The 20,356-nt window shown below is 51.8% G+C and overlaps 1 protein-coding gene across 1 annotated transcript in view; it reads left to right on the forward strand.

The window, feature by feature from the left end:
* The first annotated feature begins 1,581 nt into the window (after nt 1-1,581).
* CPNE2 (copine 2) overlaps nt 1,582-20,356 on the forward strand; it is a 66,396-nt gene continuing 47,621 nt past the window's right edge. Inside the window, exon 1 of the mRNA XM_069738774.1 lies at nt 1,582-1,807. The gene's annotated coding sequence lies outside the window, so the exon portion shown is untranslated. The remainder of the gene's footprint in view (nt 1,808-20,356) is intronic.

Below are 20,356 nucleotides of genomic sequence, written 5' to 3' on the forward strand. Positions count from 1 at the left end.
GTAAGGAAAGGGTGAATCAAACACCCGAAAACTCCGCCCATATGACCCAAAACCAGTCCCGCCAAATTCAGGTGACAGGTTCCCTTTAAAGTAGCAGAATCAAACTGAAACCTTAAAGGGGTAGTCCACTAATGAACAACCCCAGCTTAATCAATCCCACTTAAAAGAAAAACAGTATCTGGCGATGTCAACACCACTGTTCCCAAAGAATGATGAGCTACAGCCAAACTGTGGCCACGCATTGCCACGTAACAAGTCACAACTCTCCGGGAATCCCGGCACCGACATCGCCGGGACAGCATCACTATGGGAGGGGAGTATCCACCCGATTAGTCCAGTCCAGTAGTGCTCAACTCCAATAAATTGAACCCTTCCAAGAAAACATTAATATAGAGTTGTCTTTTCATTCTGCCCACCACCCAGAGAACCACGGGCATTCAGATGTCTGTACACCTTCTGCCAAGTTTGGGCACAATGTAACGAGCCATACAATATCACTGATATCGTTGACCCTGTAGGCTTTCGACTGAAACTTGATCCTTCTTTCGTGATACCTAATGTATGGCACAAATCTCTGCTCAAAGTATATTGGTCGCCTGTGCACCTCGACGGAGATCCTCCTCCTCCTGTGATGATACGGGAAAAAAAAGGGTCCCGATTCTCCTCTGGTGAGACGGTCTATTGCACTGGGGAGGATATGGGGCCATAACAACTCTTCTGCACCCTATCATCAGGTCGTGCTTGGGGTGCTGGTGCACGAGGGCACAAACATAGGGGCACACTTATAGCTCAGGGGCACACATGTGGGCACAAACATAGGGGCACACATATAGCTCAGGGGCACACATGTGGGCACAAACATAGGGGCGCAATCAGGGGTACAAACATAGGGGCACACATATAGCTCAGGGGCACACATGTGGGCACAAACATAGGGGCACACTTATAGCTCAGGGGCACACATGAGGGCACAAACATTGGGGTACCATCAGAGCATAGGGCACATGAGGGCACAAACATTGGAACTCCACATAATGGCGCACGAATAGGGCACAGCACAAGGTCACACACATGAAAGCACTACTTAGGAGCCCACACAAGGGTGGGCATAACTTTGGTGCAACTTGTGCAGCTGCACACAGGGGCCCAAGAGTTAAGGGGGCCACTACTATCTCCAAAGAAGGTGGAATTGTGCATTATGAACTACTGGACTGCAGAGGGCTCCTATAGTGTTCATGCACAGGGGCCCTCCTCTGTCGGTGTCCTGCCCTGTACACACATACAGGGGCACACATAGGGGCATGCACACACAGACACAAAGGGGCACACTCTCAAAGCTCGCACACACACAGGGTTACACAGAGGGGCACATACACACACAGGACACATACACACAGGGCACATACTCTCAGGAGCACACTCTGAGGGCACATACACACACGGCACACTCTCTCAGGACAGGAGCACACACAGGGGCTCACTGGGCACCGCTGGCTCCCGGCCGTGTGGACGCGTCCTGCCCGCTCTCCGCCTGTGTCGCCGCTTTCTTACTATATTCCCTCCCAGAGGGAGGAGACGCCTGAGAATCAGAAGAGTCACACACAGAGCGGAGACCGGCGGAGCTGAGGGAAGGAGCCGCGGAAAGTGGCAGCACCATGACCGGGAGCCCGCGGAGCTGCTAGGAGCCGTCAGGGAGATGTCCCAGGGACCCCCCGCACTGCCCGACACCTGAGGACACGGCGGGACCCGGGACAGAGGCGGCACCGCACTCACATGGGAGAAGTCTGCGGGTAGTGGAGCCTGAACTGTGAGTAACAAGTGCTGCCACCAGTCACCCCCAGCCATGCGTGCTGCCACCAGTCACCCCCAGCCATGCGTGCTGCCACCAGTCACCCCCAGCCATGCGTGCTGCCACCAGTCACCCCCAGCCATGCGTGCTGCCACCAGGCACCCCCAGCCATGCGTGCTGCCACCAGTCACCCCCAGCCATGCGTGCTGCCACCAGGCACCCCCAGCCATGCGTGCTGCCACCAGGCACCCCCAGCCATGAGTGCTGCCACCAGCCACCCCCAGCCATGCGTGCTGCCACCAGTCACCCCCAGCCATGCGTGCTGCCACCAGGCACCCCCAGCCATGCGTGCTGCCACCAGCCACCCCCAGCCATGCGTGCTGCCACCAGGCACCCCCAGCCATGCGTGCTGCCACCAGGCACCCCCAGCCATGAGTGCTGCCACCAGGCACCCCCAGCCATGCGTGCTGCCACCAGTCACCCCCAGCCATGCGTGCTGCCACCAGGCACCCCCAGCCATGAGTGCTGCCACCAGGCACCCCCAGCCATGCGTGCTGCCACCAGTCACCCCCAGCCATGCGTGCTGCCACCAGTCACCCCCAGCCATGCGTGCTGCCACCAGGCACCCCCAGCCATGAGTGCTGCCACCAGGCACCCCCAGCCATGCGTGCTGCCACCAGTCACCCCCAGCCATGCGTGCTGCCACCAGTCACCCCCAGCCATGCGTGCTGCCACCAGTCACCAGCCATGCGTGCTGCCACCAGTCACCCCCAGCCATGCGTGCTGCCACCAGTCACCCCCAGCCATGCGTGCTGCCACCAGTCACCCCCAGCCATGCGTGCTGCCACCAGGCACCCCCAGCCATGCGTGCTGCCACCAGGCACCCCCAGCCATGCGTGCTGCCACCAGTCACCCCCAGCCATGCGTGCTGCCACCAGTCACCCCCAGCCATGCGTGCTGCCACCAGTCACCCCCAGCCATGCGTGCTGCCACCAGTCACCAGCCATGCGTGCTGCCACCAGTCACCCCCAGCCATGCGTGCTGCCACCAGTCACCCCCAGCCATGCGTGCTGCCACCAGTCACCCCCAGCCATGAGTGCTGCCACCAGGCACCCCCAGCCATGCGTGCTGCCACCAGTCACCCCCAGCCATGCGTGCTGCCACCAGTCACCCCCAGCCATGCGTGCTGCCACCAGTCACCAGCCATGCGTGCTGCCACCAGTCACCCCCAGCCATGCGTGCTGCCACCAGTCACCCCCAGCCATGCGTGCTGCCACCAGTCACCCCCAGCCATGCGTGCTGCCACCAGTCACCCCCAGCCATGCGTGCTGCCACCAGGCACCCCCAGCCATGCGTGCTGCCACCAGTCACCCCCAGCCATGCGTGCTGCCACCAGTCACCCCCAGCCATGCGTGCTGCCACCAGTCACCAGCCATGCGTGCTGCCACCAGTCACCCCCAGCCATGCGTGCTGCCACCAGTCACCCCCAGCCATGCGTGCTGCCACCAGCCACCCCCAGCCATGCGTGCTGCCACCAGTCACCCCCAGCCATGCGTGCTCCCACCAGCCACCCCCAGCCATGCGTGCTGCCACCAGTCACCCCCAGCCATGCGTGCTGCCACCAGGCACCCCCAGCCATGCGTGCTGCCACCAGGCACCCCCAGCCATGCGTGCTGCCACCAGTCACCCCCAGCCATGCGTGCTGCCACCAGGCACCCCCAGCCATGCGTGCTGCCACCAGTCACCCCCAGCCATGCGTGCTGCCACCAGTCACCCCCAGCCATGCGTGCTGCCACCAGTCACCCCCAGCCATGCGTGCTGCCACCAGCCACCCCCAGCCATGCGTGCTGCCACCAGTCACCCCCAGCCATGCGTGCTCCCACCAGCCACCCCCAGCCATGCGTGCTGCCACCAGCCACCCCCAGCCATGCGTGCTCCCACCAGTCACCCCCAGCCATGCGTGCTGCCACCAGTCACCCCCAGCCATGCGTGCTGCCACCAGTCACCCCCAGCCATGCGTGCTGCCACCAGCCACCCCCAGCCATGCGTGCTCCCACCAGTCACCCCCAGCCATGCGTGCTGCCACCAGTCACCCCCAGCCATGCGTGCTGCCACCAGTCACCCCCAGCCATGCGTGCTGCCACCAGCCACCCCCAGCCATGCGTGCTGCCACCAGCCACCCCCAGCCATGCGTGCTGCCACCAGTCACCCCCAGCCATGCGTGCTGCCACCATTCACCCCCAGCCATGCGTGCTGCCACCAGTCACCCCCAGCCATGCGTGCTGCCACCAGCCACCCCCAGCCATGCGTGCTGCCACCAGTCACCCCCAGCCATGCGTGCTGCCACCAGTCACCCCCAGCCATGCGTGCTGCCACCAGTCACCCCCAGCCATGCGTGCTGCCACCAGCCACCCCCAGCCATGCGTGCTGCCACCAGTCACCCCCAGCCATGCGTGCTGCCACCAGTCACCCCCAGCCATGCGTGCTGCCACCAGCCACCCCCAGCCATGCGTGCTGCCACCAGCCACCCCCAGCCATGCGTGCTGCCACCAGCCACCCCCAGCCATGCGTGCTGCCACCAGCCACCCCCAGCCATGCGTGCTGCCACCAGCCACCCCCAGCCATGCGTGCTGCCACCAGTCACCCCCAGCCATGCGTGCTGCCACCAGCCACCCCCAGCCATGCGTGCTGCCACCAGTCACCCCCAGCCATGCGTGCTGCCACCAGTCACCCCCAGCCATGCGTGCTGCCACCAGTCACCCCCAGCCATGCGTGCTGCCACCAGCCACCCCCAGCCATGCGTGCTGCCACCAGCCACCCCCAGCCATGCGTGCTGCCACCAGTCACCCCCAGCCATGCGTGCTGCCACCATTCACCCCCAGCCATGCGTGCTGCCACCAGTCACCCCCAGCCATGCGTGCTGCCACCAGCCACCCCCAGCCATGCGTGCTGCCACCAGTCACCCCCAGCCATGCGTGCTGCCACCAGTCACCCCCAGCCATGCGTGCTGCCACCAGTCACCCCCAGCCATGCGTGCTGCCACCAGCCACCCCCAGCCATGCGTGCTGCCACCAGTCACCCCCAGCCATGCGTGCTGCCACCAGTCACCCCCAGCCATGCGTGCTGCCACCAGCCACCCCCAGCCATGCGTGCTGCCACCAGCCACCCCCAGCCATGCGTGCTGCCACCAGCCACCCCCAGCCATGCGTGCTGCCACCAGCCACCCCCAGCCATGCGTGCTGCCACCAGCCACCCCCAGCCATGCGTGCTGCCACCAGCCACCCCCAGCCATGCGTGCTGCCACCAGTCACCCCCAGCCATGCGTGCTGCCACCAGCCACCCCCAGCCATGCGTGCTGCCACCAGTCACCCCCAGCCATGCGTGCTGCCACCAGCCACCCCCAGCCATGCGTGCTGCCACCAGCCACCCCCAGCCATGCGTGCTGCCACCAGTCACCCCCAGCCATGCGTGCTGCCACCAGCCACCCCCAGCCATGCGTGCTGCCACCAGCCACCCCCAGCCATGCGTGCTGCCACCAGTCACCCCCAGCCATGCGTGCTGCCACCAGTCACCCCCAGCCATGCGTGCTGCCACCAGTCACCCCCAGCCATGCGTGCTGCCACCAGCCACCCCCAGCCATGCGTGCTGCCACCAGTCACCCCCAGCCATGCGTGCTGCCACCAGTCACCCCCAGCCATGCGTGCTGCCACCAGTCACCCCCAGCCATGCGTGCTGCCACCAGTCACCCCCAGCCATGCGTGCTGCCACCAGTCACCCCCAGCCATGCGTGCTGCCACCAGTCACCCCCAGCCATGCGTGCTGCCACCAGTCACCCCCAGCCATGCGTGCTGCCACCAGTCACCCCCAGCCATGCGTGCTGCCACCAGTCACCCCCAGCCATGCGTGCTGCCACCAGTCACCCCCAGCCATGCGTGCTGCCACCAGTCACCCCCAGCCATGCGTGCTGCCACCAGTCACCCCCAGCCATGCGTGCTGCCACCAGTCACCCCCAGCCATGCGTGCTGCCACCAGTCACCCCCAGCCATGCGTGCTGCCACCAGTCACCCCCAGCCATGCGTGCTGCCACCAGTCACCTCCAGCCATGCGTGCTGCCACCAGTCACCCCCAGCCATGCGTGCTGCCACCAGTCACCCCCAGCCATGCGTGCTGCCACCAGTCACCCCCAGCCATGCGTGCTGCCACCAGTCACCAGCCATGCGTGCTGCCAGCCCAACACTTCCCAGTGTAGCTCAGAACATACCAGCATAGCCCAGAACACTGCAGGCTGCTGTACTGGGTGTAATGGCTGCACGTGCATGTTGTGTACTGATGTGTATGGCAGCCTGTGACTATGTAATATGCTGTACCCCCATTATATACCTATAATATACCACTACCCCCGTTATATACCTGTAATGTGCCGCTACCCCCGTTATATACCTGTAATATACCACTACCCCCGTTATATACCTGTAATGTGCCGCTACCCCCGTTATATACCTGTAATGTACCGCTACCCCCGTTATATACCTGTAATGTACCACTACCCCCGTTATATACCTGTAATGTGCCGCTACCCCCGTTATATACCTGTAATGTACCGCTACCCCCGTTATATACCTGTAATGTACCGCTACCCCCGTTATATACCTGTAATGTACCACTACCCCCGTTATATACCTGTAATATGCTGTACCCCCATTATATACCTGTAATATACCACTACCCCCGTTATATACCTGTAATGTGCCGCTACCCCCGTTATATACCTGTAATGTACCGCTACCCCCGTTATATACCTGTAATATGCTGTACCCCCATTATATACCTGTAATATACCACTACCCCCGTTATATACCTGTAATGTACCGCTACCCCCGTTATATACCTGTAATGTACCGCTACCCCCGTTATATACCTGTAATATGCTGTACCCCCATTATATACCTGTAATATACCACTACCCCCGTTATATACCTGTAATGTGCCGCTACCCCCCGTTATATACCTGTAATGTACCGCTACCCCCGTTATATACCTGTAATGTACCACTACCCCCGTTATATACCTGTAATATGCTGTACCCCCATTATATACCTGTAATATACCACCACCCCCGTTATATACCTGTAATGCACCGCTACTCCCATTATATACCTGTAATATACCACTACCCCCGTTATAAACCTGTAATGTACCGCTACTCCCGTTATATACCTGTAATGTACCGCTACCCCCGTTATATACCTGTAATGTACCGCTACCCCCGTTATATACCTGTAATGTACCGCTACCCCCGTTATATACCTGTAATGTACCGCTACCCCCGTTATATACCTGTAATGTACCGCTACCCCCGTTATATACCTGTAATGTACCGCTACCCCCGTTATATACCTGTAATGTACCGCTACCCCCGTTATATACCTGTAAAGTACCGCTACCCCCGTTATATACCTGTAATGTACCGCTACCCCCCGTTATATACCTGTAATGTGCCGCTACCCCCGTTATATACCTGTAATGTGCCGCTACCCCCGTTATATACCTGTAATGTGCCGCTACCCCCGTTATATACCTGTAATGTGCCGCTACCCCCGTTATATACCTGTAATGTGCCGCTACCCCCGTTATATACCTGTAATGTACCGCTACCCCCGTTATATACCTGTAATGTACCGCTACCCCCGTTATATACCTGTAATGTACCGCTACCCCCGTTATATACCTGTAATGTACCGCTACCCCCGTTATATACCTGTAAGGTACCGCTACCCCCGTTATATACCTGTAATGTACCGCTACCCCCGTTATATACCTGTAATGTGCCGCTACCCCCGTTATATACCTGTAATGTGCCGCTACCCCCGTTATATACCTGTAATGTGCCGCTACCCCCGTTATATACCTGTAATGTGCCGCTACCCCAGTTATATACCTGTAATGTACCGCTACCCCAGTTATATACCTGTAATGTACCGCTACCCCCGTTATATACCTGTAATGTACCGCTACCCCCGTTATATACCTGTAATGTACCGCTACCCCCGTTATATACCTGTAATGTACCGCTACCCCCGTTATATACCTGTAATGTACCGCTACCCCCGTTATATACCTGTAATGTACCGCTACCCCCGTTATATACCTGTAATGTACCGCTACCCCCGTTATATACCTGTAATGTACCGCTACCCCCGTTATATACCTGTAATGTACCGCTACCCCCGTTATATACCTGTAATGTACCGCTACCCCCGTTATATACCTGTAAGGTACCGCTACCCCCGTTATATACCTGTAATGTACCGCTACCCCCGTTATATACCTGTAATGTGCCGCTACCCCCGTTATATACCTGTAATGTGCCGCTACCCCCGTTATATACCTGTAATGTGCCGCTACCCCCGTTATATACCTGTAATGTGCCGCTACCCCAGTTATATACCTGTAATGTACCGCTACCCCAGTTATATACCTGTAATGTACCGCTACCCCAGTTATATACCTGTAATGTACCACCCCACATCCCCCTGACACTTCTGTGCGGTGAGCACATTGTTGTAGTTCCCTTGTGTTTGTTGCCTGGTGGCCGTGTGGTTTCCTGTGCGGCCCCTTCGCTGTGTTCTCTATCTGCCGCGCTCCACAGTTTCATTTTTTGACATTCCCCATAAAAACCTAAAGGGGGGAGAACTCCGCAAATAATGATCATTTCTGTGGAATAAACACAGTGGGTATGAACTCTTAGAAATTCCGTCTACTTTTCTTGAACTGGTAAATAAAACAGATTGTCTGTATAAAAGCGGGAAAATACGTGTGTGAACATGGACTGAAGTTTTATCATTCAGAACTACTTAAGTGATGAGTTGTAGTAGCGGCCGTATTGATTTTAGCAACTTGGTCGGATTTTAGCAACTTGGTCGGATTTTAGCAACTTGAATTTGTCAGAAGTGAAAATCCAGGGGAAAATTCTCCTCTTCTTCCAAGAAGAGCGCCACCCCAGTCCATAGGTCACGTCTGGTATTGCATCTCTTCCCTTCTACAGCCGTGCGGGTAGAGATATAGGGCACATGCCATCACGCTGTGCATTTCTGGTGCCCGCAGCTTTATGCTCTTCAACTTGAACTTCACACCTCAAACAGGAACGTGAGCGCAGGAAATAATGTGCAGAGCGACAGCCCTGGAGGCCCCTCCGTGTGACTGGCATCTGATGACGCACGGGGGTGGCTGCGATGTGATGCCTGCAGCTTTGTCATTACACAGCCGGACCCAAAACAGACTGATGATCTGCAAAAAACAAAAGGGAATCGGTGTTACATAAATGATCAGAAGTGCAGAGCCGCAGGGGGGAATGGAGGGTAGTGGAATAGCAGATGGAGCAGAGCTCAGTGTGCCGCTAGGATGCAGCTACTTTAACATTGTGACATAGGTATCTAATTGTGCGGTTGCAGTGCAGCAAGCGACATAAAGGGTTATTCCCAAAATATCACGTTACCCCCTACTCACAATATACGGGATCACTTGCTGATCACTAAGGTATCCGTCCCCATGGGACCCCAGCTGTGGATTCCTAAGAGCATTATTTCACCAAGCCCCTTCTGGAATAGATCGCCTGTGCCAATAAGACCACCAAAAATAGCCGAGTCCCCGTCTGGTGGGCTCAGTGCAGCAGAAGTGATCAAAATCGACTATTTTGCCCCAATTTTTGCCCACTTACTCCAGTAATTGTGGACCCCAGACTCACCATTTATTAACCATGCCCTTGGATTCTTTTTTTTTTTTTCAGTTCCTTGGGGTCAATGGGGTATGGCCGACCCAGCGTGAAGTTGCCGGAGGCTTTTTTTGACAAGCACACTCCATGTGTTATTTTGGATTTCGCCCATTTTGTGGAAACGTCTGGTGCCAGAAATCTGTCCGTTTTGTAACGCAGATGTTGCAGTGGAAGTGAGAACGCAGCAGTAAAATTCCCCGTGGAATTTCACATTTTCGGAAACTGCTTGTGAATGCAATCAATTTTGCAATTTACTGGTTGTTAAAATTTTCATCTGTTCTTGAGATATTAGCACTTTTCATTATTTACAGTTCATTGTCTAGGATACCGACCACCGCTGATAGACAGCGGAACATGCGCAGTGCTTACAAGCGCTTTTCTATTGAGCTTGTAAGCGCTGTTTTGAAGCTGGCCAAGATCGCTGGAGCGCACTGTTGCCTCCTAATCCGGGCCAGTATCAGTGCGGTGCTTAAGTGCAAGATAGCAGTGGTGGTCGGTCTCCTAGGCAACAAGACAAAAGAAAAGGAACCACACAGTGCATTATATGTGCCCAACCCCTCCTCAGATAACCGCAGATAATATTGTGATGTAGTGGCGCACACAGATGTAGCAGAGCTGAGTTTGTGCTGCTGTCCAACTACATAAGTGCATCGCGTTTACATGATGCGTTCACAGCCTGTTTTCGGTTAAAAACTCATCGATATTACTGCTATTTTTGGGATTGCATCGTGTGAACACGGCCAGAGGACATGTTACCTCTGGCCTCTGTTTTGTCTGTATCAAAATAAGTAATAGCTTTTATTATTGCTTTTCTTATGCATTTTCCCCCTTTTTCATGCGTTTTTGGTGCAGCTTTGAAGCAGCATTTTTCTGCAGAAATGCCTGGATTCAGCACTATAAAAATCAATTGCATTTTTCATTTTCACGCTTTTTTTTTCAGCCTAGTCAACTATGGGAAATAAATGCACAAAATCCGCTGCTTTTTTATGCTATGTGGCACTATGGCCTCATATGAACTCAAATCTGCTACATCTGGGCGCACTGATTTTATAAATCTCAACTGAGCTTTTACATAGGACTGAAGCAAAAAATTGACCACGTAAGGCCGCTGGTGATAATGTAAAATAAAAGTGTGCTCAGATGTAGGAGAGTCGGGTTTATCAATAGTTCAGTAGTGGGGATTCTCTGCAGGCCTAGAAAGTGTAGTCTGTGCCTTCTATTGAATCCGTGCCTACTATGTGCGCGCTCCTGTCTGCTGAGCTGCTCTCTTGCGCTCCCGTCTGCTGAGCTGCTCTCTTGCGCTCCCGTCTGCTGAGCTGCTCTCTTGCGCTCCCGTCTGCTGAGCTGCTCTCTTGCGCTCCCGTCTGCTGAGCTGCTCTCTTGCGCTCCCGTCTGCTGAGCTGCTCTCTTGCGCTCCCGTCTGCTGAGCTGCTCTCTTGCGCTCCCGTCTGCTGAGCTGCTCTCTTGCGCTCCCGTCTGCTGAGCTGCTCTCTTGCGCTCCCGTCTGCTGAGCTGCTCTCTTGCGCTCCCGTCTGCTGAGCTGCTCTCTTGCGCTCCCGTCTGCTGAGCTGCTCTCTTGCGCTCCCGTCTGCTGAGCTGCTCTCTTGCGCTCCCGTCTGCTGAGCTGCTCTCTTGCGCTCCCGTCTGCTGAGCTGCTCTCTTGCGCTCCCGTCTGCTGAGCTGCTCTCTTGCGCTCCCGTCTGCTGAGCTGCTCTCTTGCGCTCCCGTCTGCTGAGCTGCTCTCTTGCGCTCCCGTCTGCTGAGCTGCTCTCTTGCGCTCCCGTCTGCTGAGCTGCTCTCTTGCGCTCCCGTCTGCTGAGCTGCTCTCTTGCGCTCCCGTCTGCTGAGCTGCTCTCTTGCGCTCCCGTCTGCTGAGCTGCTCTCTTGCGCTCCCGTCTGCTGAGCTGCTCTCTTGCGCTCCCGTCTGCTGAGCTGCTCTCTTGCGCTCCCGTCTGCTGAGCTGCTCTCTTGCGCTCCCGTCTGCTGAGCTGCTCTCTTGCGCTCCCGTCTGCTGAGCTGCTCTCTTGCGCTCCCGTCTGCTGAGCTGCTCTCTTGCGCTCCCGTCTGCTGAGCTGCTCTCTTGCGCTCCCGTCTGCTGAGCTGCTCTCTTGCGCTCCCGTCTGCTGAGCTGCTCTCTTGCGCTCCCGTCTGCTGAGCTGCTCTCTTGCGCTCCCGTCTGCTGAGCTGCTCTCTTGCGCTCCCGTCTGCTGAGCTGCTCTCTTGCGCTCCCGTCTGCTGAGCTGCTCTCTTGCGCTCCCGTCTGCTGAGCTGCTCTCTTGCGCTCCCGTCTGCTGAGCTGCTCTCTTGCGCTCCCGTCTGCTGAGCTGCTCTCTTGCGCTCCCGTCTGCTGAGCTGCTCTCTTGCGCTCCCGTCTGCTGAGCTGCTCTCTTGCGCTCCCGTCTGCTGAGCTGCTCTCTTGCGCTCCCGTCTGCTGAGCTGCTCTCTTGCGCTCCCGTCTGCTGAGCTGCTCTCTTGCGCTCCCGTCTGCTGAGCTGCTCTCTTGCGCTCCCGTCTGCTGAGCTGCTCTCTTGCGCTCCCGTCTGCTGAGCTGCTCTCTTGCGCTCCCGTCTGCTGAGCTGCTCTCTTGCGCTCCCGTCTGCTGAGCTGCTCTCTTGCGCTCCCGTCTGCTGAGCTGCTCTCTTGCGCTCCCGTCTGCTGAGCTGCTCTCTTGCGCTCCCGTCTGCTGAGCTGCTCTCTTGCGCTCCCGTCTGCTGAGCTGCTCTCTTGCGCTCCCGTCTGCTGAGCTGCTCTCTTGCGCTCCCGTCTGCTGAGCTGCTCTCTTGCGCTCCCGTCTGCTGAGCTGCTCTCTTGCGCTCCCGTCTGCTGAGCTGCTCTCTTGCGCTCCCGTCTGCTGAGCTGCTCTCTTGCGCTCCCGTCTGCTGAGCTGCTCTCTTGCGCTCCCGTCTGCTGAGCTGCTCTCTTGCGCTCCCGTCTGCTGAGCTGCTCTCTTGCGCTCCCGTCTGCTGAGCTGCTCTCTTGCGCTCCCGTCTGCTGAGCTGCTCTCTTGCGCTCCCGTCTGCTGAGCTGCTCTCTTGCGCTCCCGTCTGCTGAGCTGCTCTCTTGCGCTCCCGTCTGCTGAGCTGCTCTCTTGCGCTCCCGTCTGCTGAGCTGCTCTCTTTGTTTTTTTGTGGGGGGTGTATTGACTGACTTGTGGTGTCCCAGACGCCTACCCATACAGAAAAATAAAGTGGCTTCCATAGCTGAAAAAAAAAACAGATTCAAAGTTTAACAGCTTAAAGAAAAACACATGCAATCACCCAAATCCAAACCCTCGCACTACTCCTTCTTGCCCAAAAATGCACCTTAAAAATGCTAAGTGGAGGATCTTTACACAGCTGTAAAAAATGCACCAAATCAAAAAGGGAAATAGGAAGTGAAAAGCACAAAGAAAAAAAGTCATGTAGCCAAAGTTTATGAAAAGTGGAGTTTGACATGAAGCCCAGATGACTGGAGATAAAATGAAAATAACAGCGGCCATTCTTGTATGACCGGAAATGTCAGCACCCCTCCATGCTGACCCTTGTGGTCGGTTCATTCTTGTGTTTTCCTGTATAGCAGGTGTAGGGCCGTGTACGAATCCGCGAGATAACTGCTGTAAGAATTACAATGTATAAACTGGAGAGAATACAGAAGACAAATAATCCAGATTTATGCAACCTGAGCTTGGTGTGGCCGAGCAGCTCGGTGCTCCCATTGTTGCGGCCGAGCAGCTCGGTGCGCCCATTGTTGCGGCCGAGCAGCTCGGTGCACCCATTGTTGTGGCCGAGCAGCTCGGTGCGCCCATTGTTGCTTCTTTTGATGAATGTGTTTTAAATAGAGAATACAGCGCTGCTTGACATTTGTCAGAACAAAAGGGTCGGGCATGTTGAAATTGCTTATAAAAAAAAAATTAAATGAAAAGGATCCTCATTGAAAATGCTCCATATTAGCGAGCCTTTTCAATAATCCCTTTTAATTTTATTATTTTATTTTTTGTACGCAACATGTGAATTAAATATTTTTATGGGATTCTATTCATTGTAATCCCGTTCTATAGTAAGGAGTCCAGTGGGCGGTCCTCGGTGATTGACAGCCTTACCTGTGTCAGTTTGCATCCAGAAAAAGCAATCACTAGTAGGACCGCCCACTGGACTCCTAATTCTAATTCCATTTAATAGAATCCAATAAAAATATTTTTTTTAATTACTATTTTGCTTACAAAAAAAATCAAATAATAAAGTTAAAAAATATTTAACGACTCGTTCTGCCGATTGAAGATTCAACAGCGTTTTCAACCTGACTGCTTCCATTTTCCAGTTTCAGAAAAGCCCCTTTCTTTTTTTAAAGGAAAATGGAAGCCCCCTTTAAATTTTTTACATTGAGTGGCTAGGTTACCATGTAACGACAAATAAAAAGAGGAATAAAAGATAGTCACATGTATTAATTTTATTCGTGTTCTCAAAAACATAAAAGGAATCTAAATTGATGTCTCACTTAGCAGAAGAAATAAATCCCCCCCCCCCCCATCCCTGCGTGTGCAGTGAGTGACAGGCTTGCCGACAATGACTTCATAATTGCTGTGACGTCACCATCCCCAGATCTGGCGGCGGCGTACACTACAGTTGCTTAGAAACCCTGGCTCGTATTGTATGGACATCTTGTTCTTATACATTTACACCGGTGCGTGCGACTGCAGCGAAGAATCAGTCCCAGCGTCCAAATCTGAGTGAAGATTTCCATGCAACTGAATCGGGTCCACATATATGCTTGTAATGTCGTAGTATCAGGTTACCACGACGCTCGCTGCAGGTGGACCCGTATACATTTTAGAGGGAGGAAAATCAAAACATATCATATTACTATCATGGTGTCGTGTCAGCCTGATTTACTTCAGCAATTCTGCGAAGTTGAGGTGCCATGTCTTGATTTTTCTTAAAATTCTTTATACAGAACCAGGTTGGCGTTTGATGGATTCTGCCCTTTGTAAGAACTTCTAGTTTAGCCCTTTCTTTATGGTGTACCATATCAGGCTCAGATATTACAATAACACTGCAAGATCGTTGCATAAATGGCGTCGCCAGGAGGTTGCATGAAAAAACACAGCCAAAGGATTGCATAAAAAAAGCTGCCAGAGGGATGTATAAAAAAGCGCCGCAAGATCGTTGCATAAATAGCGCCGCTAGAGCGTTGCATAAAAAAACGGCACCAGAGGGTTGTATAAAAAAAATAGCCACAAGATCGTTGCATAAAAAAAGCTGCCAAAAGGTTGCATAAAAAAGCTGCAAGATCGTTGCATAAATAGCGACGCAAGATCGTTGCATTAAGAAACGCCACCAGAGGATTGCCTAAAAAAAATGCAGCTGAAATGTTGTATAAAAAAAGCAGCAAGATCGTTGCATAAATATCGTGCCACCAGAGGGTTGCATAAAAAACGCCACCAGAGGGATGTATAAAAAACGCCGCAAGTTCGTTGCATAAAAAGTCGCCAAAAGGTTGCATTAAAAAAAGCTGCAAGATCGTTGCATAAATAGCACTGCCAGAGGGTTGCATAAATAGCACTCCCAGAGGGTTGCATCCATAGCACCGCCTGAGGGTTGCATAAAACTACCACGTAATTGCCTAAATGCAGCCCCCAGATCGTTGCATAAAGCACACTGTCTGCTAGCTCAATAAACTAGGGAGTGCAATTGCATTTCCAAAAAAATGTCATCATCAAATGTAGGATTGCGGTACGTGGTCTGGTTTCCCAGGGCATCAGGGCCAGAGATGCCCCCATTCGTGCTGACCAGTACAGAGCCGCATACCGTGAAGCCGACGCTTTACCAAACACTCTGGGGCAGTTCTATGATGCAGGTCTAGAAAATATATACAGTATATGTATAAAAGGGGCCGTCTATGCACTTTGGGCTCCTGCCTGCAGAACCGGCTGATACTGAGTCTGTTATGTATAGGGATTCAGAACAGATGATTGTCGGAGGAGATAAGGATCCAGCGTGTCCAATTTCGGACTGCCGATCCTTTTGTTCTACTGGACATAAGCTGCTGCCCGAGATGTCTGGCAGCGGCTGTCTCTGAGAAAGCATAGGGGCACTTGCCTGACTGAGGGGGCCTCTATATACGAGAGATGGCTAAACAGCTGCCAGCCAAACCATCTTTCGGCTAACCGCCATCTAAGCTGCGCTAGAGCCACAACAGGGTAGGAATCTGGAAACGGCAATGTGGTCTAAACTATGGTCCCCTTATATTGACTTTACATCCACTTCTATGGGAGTTATGGAAGATGCAACGTTACTTCTAAAGGAATGTGTCTATGAAGTTATGCCCAAATTTTGGAGTCACTTTAAAGAGGACCTTTTACCCAATTTTTCATGTGGAACTGGACATGCAATGTAATTTTGGCTGCGGAGCGGAATCAATCCTCTTCTTTTTTTCCCACAATTTTGCCTCTTTGTTGTGGTGAAATTGACAATCAAAAAGTATTTGGGACCAAATGAGTTAACTTTTGTTAATCCATGTTGGTGTTATCAGAGAGCTTTCACTGTCAGTTTTCCCCAGTGATCCTGATGTCCTATTAAAATAATTGCCAACTTTCTAGGAACATCTGGCCAATTAAGTTCCTGATGGGGGCATGTTAGAATGTGGCTTTCAGATCACCCTGAGAGTTATAACTTTGCAACAGCTAAAAATACACAGGTGGGCAGTCACTGATCTATTATATATTCCTTCTCTGCCTTTTAAATGGTTATTCTCAAATTCTCTTGAGCAGTCTCCTTACGTCTTGGTGGGGCAGGTTCTCATTGAGTAACAGTTCTGGTGAGAAACAGAGCTGTCGAGTTAGTAGAACTAGTAAAGCTCAGCACAAGTTCTGCTGTAACACATTCAGCTGTCAGTGTTTTGTTCTGAGTCTATACTGTTATCACTGGATTTACATAGAGATAACCAAACATTTCAATGACTAGTAAAAGTGAGAGCCATGATTGCTAGAAAGGTTCTTGTTGCAGCTCATCGTGGGAATTTTTTTTTTTTTTTGCAGTTTTTAACAGCAGCTTGTCAGGTGCTAACTGCTATATGAAAATCAATGGGATTCAGAATGGTGGCTGGGATATTGGGAATTATCGCCACTTCTGGAATGTAGCTACTGAGCATGGTCAGCCAGGTTCTGGTGGTAAAGCTGCATGAAAATAAGCTGTACACTATGTAAGATGAAAGTACTCACAGTAGAAGGAAATAACCTGTACACTATGTAAGATGAAAGTACTCACAGTAGAAGGAAATAAGCTGTACACTATGTAAGATGAAAGTACTCACAGTAGAAGGAAATAAGCTGTACACTATGTAAGATGAAAGTACTCACAGCAGGAGAAGGAAGCAAGCCGTACGTTATGTAAGATGAAAGTATTCACATCAGGAGGAAAGCAGATAGAAAAAGCAACTCAATTGCAGTCTTCCCTATGTCCATGACGTCTAACTATCTAAAGTACTTCATAATGAGAAAATACCCCTTTGTGGTCGCACGTCACTAGTTGGTTTGTGGGATGGGTTGTCCAGTGGGTGTCCTGTGCTTTCTGTGATTATCCTTGACTGTCATTGTTAGGGGATTTTTTTTTTTAATGTACTTTTATGCGTATTCCCGGTGTTTGCATGGCTGTAGAGGTCTTGTGTTGTTAACGTGACATCACAGCTCCAGCCTTATTGGCAAAGACCATGGACAGCAGCGTAAAGCTGACGCTGGAGCAGCAGCGGGTGAGCACGTCAGACTTTTTTTTTCATAAACGGCCTATCCATTAAAAAAGTAATACATATCAGTAACCGACCTTTCAAAATGTGTTTACTTGTCGTCTTAAAGGGGTTTTTTGACTTCGGAAAACCCTTTTCCCTTCACTTGTAGTTTGTAAAAAAAAAAGAAAAAAGAAAAAAAGTACATCACTCAGCATCCCCAGGTCCATCGCTTAGTCTCTGCCGTTCTCTTGGTGTCTGTTATTGTATACCAGGTGCAGCGACAGTGAATCTGACCTGGACCCGGGGAGGGTGAGTAAAGACATTTTTTTTTTTTTTTAAATAAACCTTTTAATCTTCTATGTATTGCAGTAAACAGGAGATGGCCGAATGAGTCAACAGTAAATCTGTCAGTGAGCTCATGTGGTAGCAGTCTGATCTGTAGTTGCTTTCTCTTCTCCTGAACCATCTTCCAAGCTGAGTTGTGACCCATGAAAAGTTCAGTTATCAACTGGTTATAAATTTGTTTAGAAGATAATTTAGGATAAGACAGATAAGTATTACAGACCAGACTTTTCTAATGTGAATAGAGCTTAAGCTAAATACGCCAGCGGCGCAAATATCTCCTTTGTCTTCATTGTTTGCTCCAGCATTAGAAAAAATGTATCTGGTTGTTCCGCTCACTGAAGATTTACATAGACTGAAACATTTATATACTTTGTAGCTGTGAGCAGGTGAGGTCAGGGATGGTTTTTGGCTTCTGGTTGAAAAGAAAGAAAGCCGTGACCCAGAAAGATATCTTGTTAGACCAAACTTGCCAAGTTTTGGGTGTTGGCTCCTGGGACTTGGCCAGTGCACCAAACATTTTGGAAAGTTTAGGTAGTGACCACACCTTTTCAGGGGCCATGTCCCTCAGAGCCTTTGTTCCACCTCCTTGTCATTTTACCTGCACCCTCCATGACTCTGTCCCCATCCTCTGAAGATCCCAGGGAACAAGAAACCTACAGGATCACTGATTTCCCATAGGTTTTGGTGGGGTATAGGAGATTTGCCAACTTTTAAAGTTCACCTCTTTTTCTCGAAAACTTCTGGACCTTCAAACTCATTGATTTCTGTAGGACCAGCTGACCATTTCATTTGTCTGGTCGTCTCCTGGCTGTCAGAGGAGAGAAGGATGGGAAGTTGGAATTTCAGAGTCCCATCCTTTTGTTTTCAAGGGAGAATACGGTAAGTCACTGCAAGAGGTATTTGGCAGCGGCTTTCTGCTCTCTCCCCATGAAGACACATGAACACTTGGCTGAAAGCCCACCATACACACTAACATCGGCTGAACTCCAAAGATATTGACTGTTTCAACTGACAACCTTATATGTATCACTTCTGGGCCATGGTGGAACTGGAGCTGATGCATGTTTGGGTTAACGCGGCACCCATTACGGTTCCCAATAACATTCATGCCATGCATTTGTAGTTCTCATGCCTTGGGCCCCAAACAGATGACGTCGGGGTATTTAAGATTCCGGCATATCGGATTTTGGACAGCGGATCCTTTTGTTCTCCCTGAGATAATGGACTGTATCTCTCCTAGAGAATGCGTATGCTTGGCTTAGTGAGCGCTCCTGTGTAGGTAATAGTCGGGCGAGACATCCGCCAGCCAACTGATCGGCCGAACCATAGTTTGGCTGACGACCTAAGGCTATGTACACATGTGAATGTGACGTTTCTTTTCCGACCGAATTTGAGCACTGCAGTGTTTTTGTTTTGTTTTTTTTTTAAATCTGCAGCACATTAATTCCTCCAGCGTTCTTACACCGTTCTTGACGAATAAAACGAAGTTTGACATGTACTATTGTCAAATCCCACATGTAATCTGCAGCAAATAGTTGCATTTTATATGCAGCATTTTTACTGCCAAGAGTTAAGGTTTTGGCTTCAGAAAAAAATAAAAGCTATGTGTGAACATAGCTTTAGACTGATCTCATAGTTGGCATGTAAACGCAATATTTGTCACTTCCTGATTGAGTAGCTCATATTTATTTCCGTTTTCAGGGCCTCAGATATCATGCGTCATTGCAGCAAAGCCCAGTCCTAAGTGTTATTTTTACATTGGATATCGCAGCCATATCCAGATCTTCATTTCTGTGCTCGCTGCTGCGTATGACCTGGCATTACCTCCTGTGACTGTACACAGTGGATGTCTCACCAACATCATACGTTGCAGCGTTCTCAGAATGTTTGGTAAATAAAGAAACTTTTCGATGGTGCTCTGATTCATCCCAGCCCTGTCCACTCATGTCGTATGATCGAAGTGCAACGCATTCCACAGTATTTATTTCTGCCACTAACAATACATGTTTTTTTCTCCTTCCTTGTTACAATGCCTGCAGAAATATAAGATCACTCGTGGCCCATGGTGGAACTGGAGCTGATGCATGCTTGGGTTAATGCGGCACCCATTGCGGTTCCCAATAACATGGCATGCATTTGTAGTTCTCATGCATTGGGCATGATGAGAATCGTAGTTTGACAGCAGCTGTGGGTCACAGGTTGCAGATTACTGCTGTGTACCATGAGCGGCTGCACACAGCTATATTGAGATCCAGCTGCGAGTTTGTTTGGTTTATGTCCTCGTAATTATTTGTATTGGCAAGCGGCCCTGTTATTTCTGGTGGGGCTCCGCTACAGTGCAAAAGTCAGAAACCACTGTTGATTATACCTCATTATGGCCATTTGAGGGCAAGTTATTTATTCTTTAGCACCTAGAAGAAGGAAATCTATTTTTAAAGGTCTTAACATACTGAATATGCTCTCACATTTTCCTCCAGCATTTGCCTGTTATTTGCTTCCCAGTTCAGCTGCTCATTAAAGAAGCAATCCTTGCTGTAAAATAATAAACTTTCAGATACATATGAGATAACATAAGAATACAAAGCCGATACTGTCCTTTTAAATCCCCTGTTGCTCCGTTGGCACCAGTATATGTTTACATTGCTGAAGCTATTATAGGCCATTTGTCATAACTCTTGTCGGGTATCCCGGGACCAGGGGCTCATTCTCTGTCCCTAACGCTAGGGGGCGCCCTAGCTCTCCCTATTCCCTGG

The sequence above is a fragment of the Ranitomeya imitator genome, chromosome 9 (genome assembly GCF_032444005.1).
Source record: "Ranitomeya imitator isolate aRanImi1 chromosome 9, aRanImi1.pri, whole genome shotgun sequence".
Taxonomy (NCBI): Eukaryota; Metazoa; Chordata; class Amphibia; order Anura; family Dendrobatidae; genus Ranitomeya; species Ranitomeya imitator.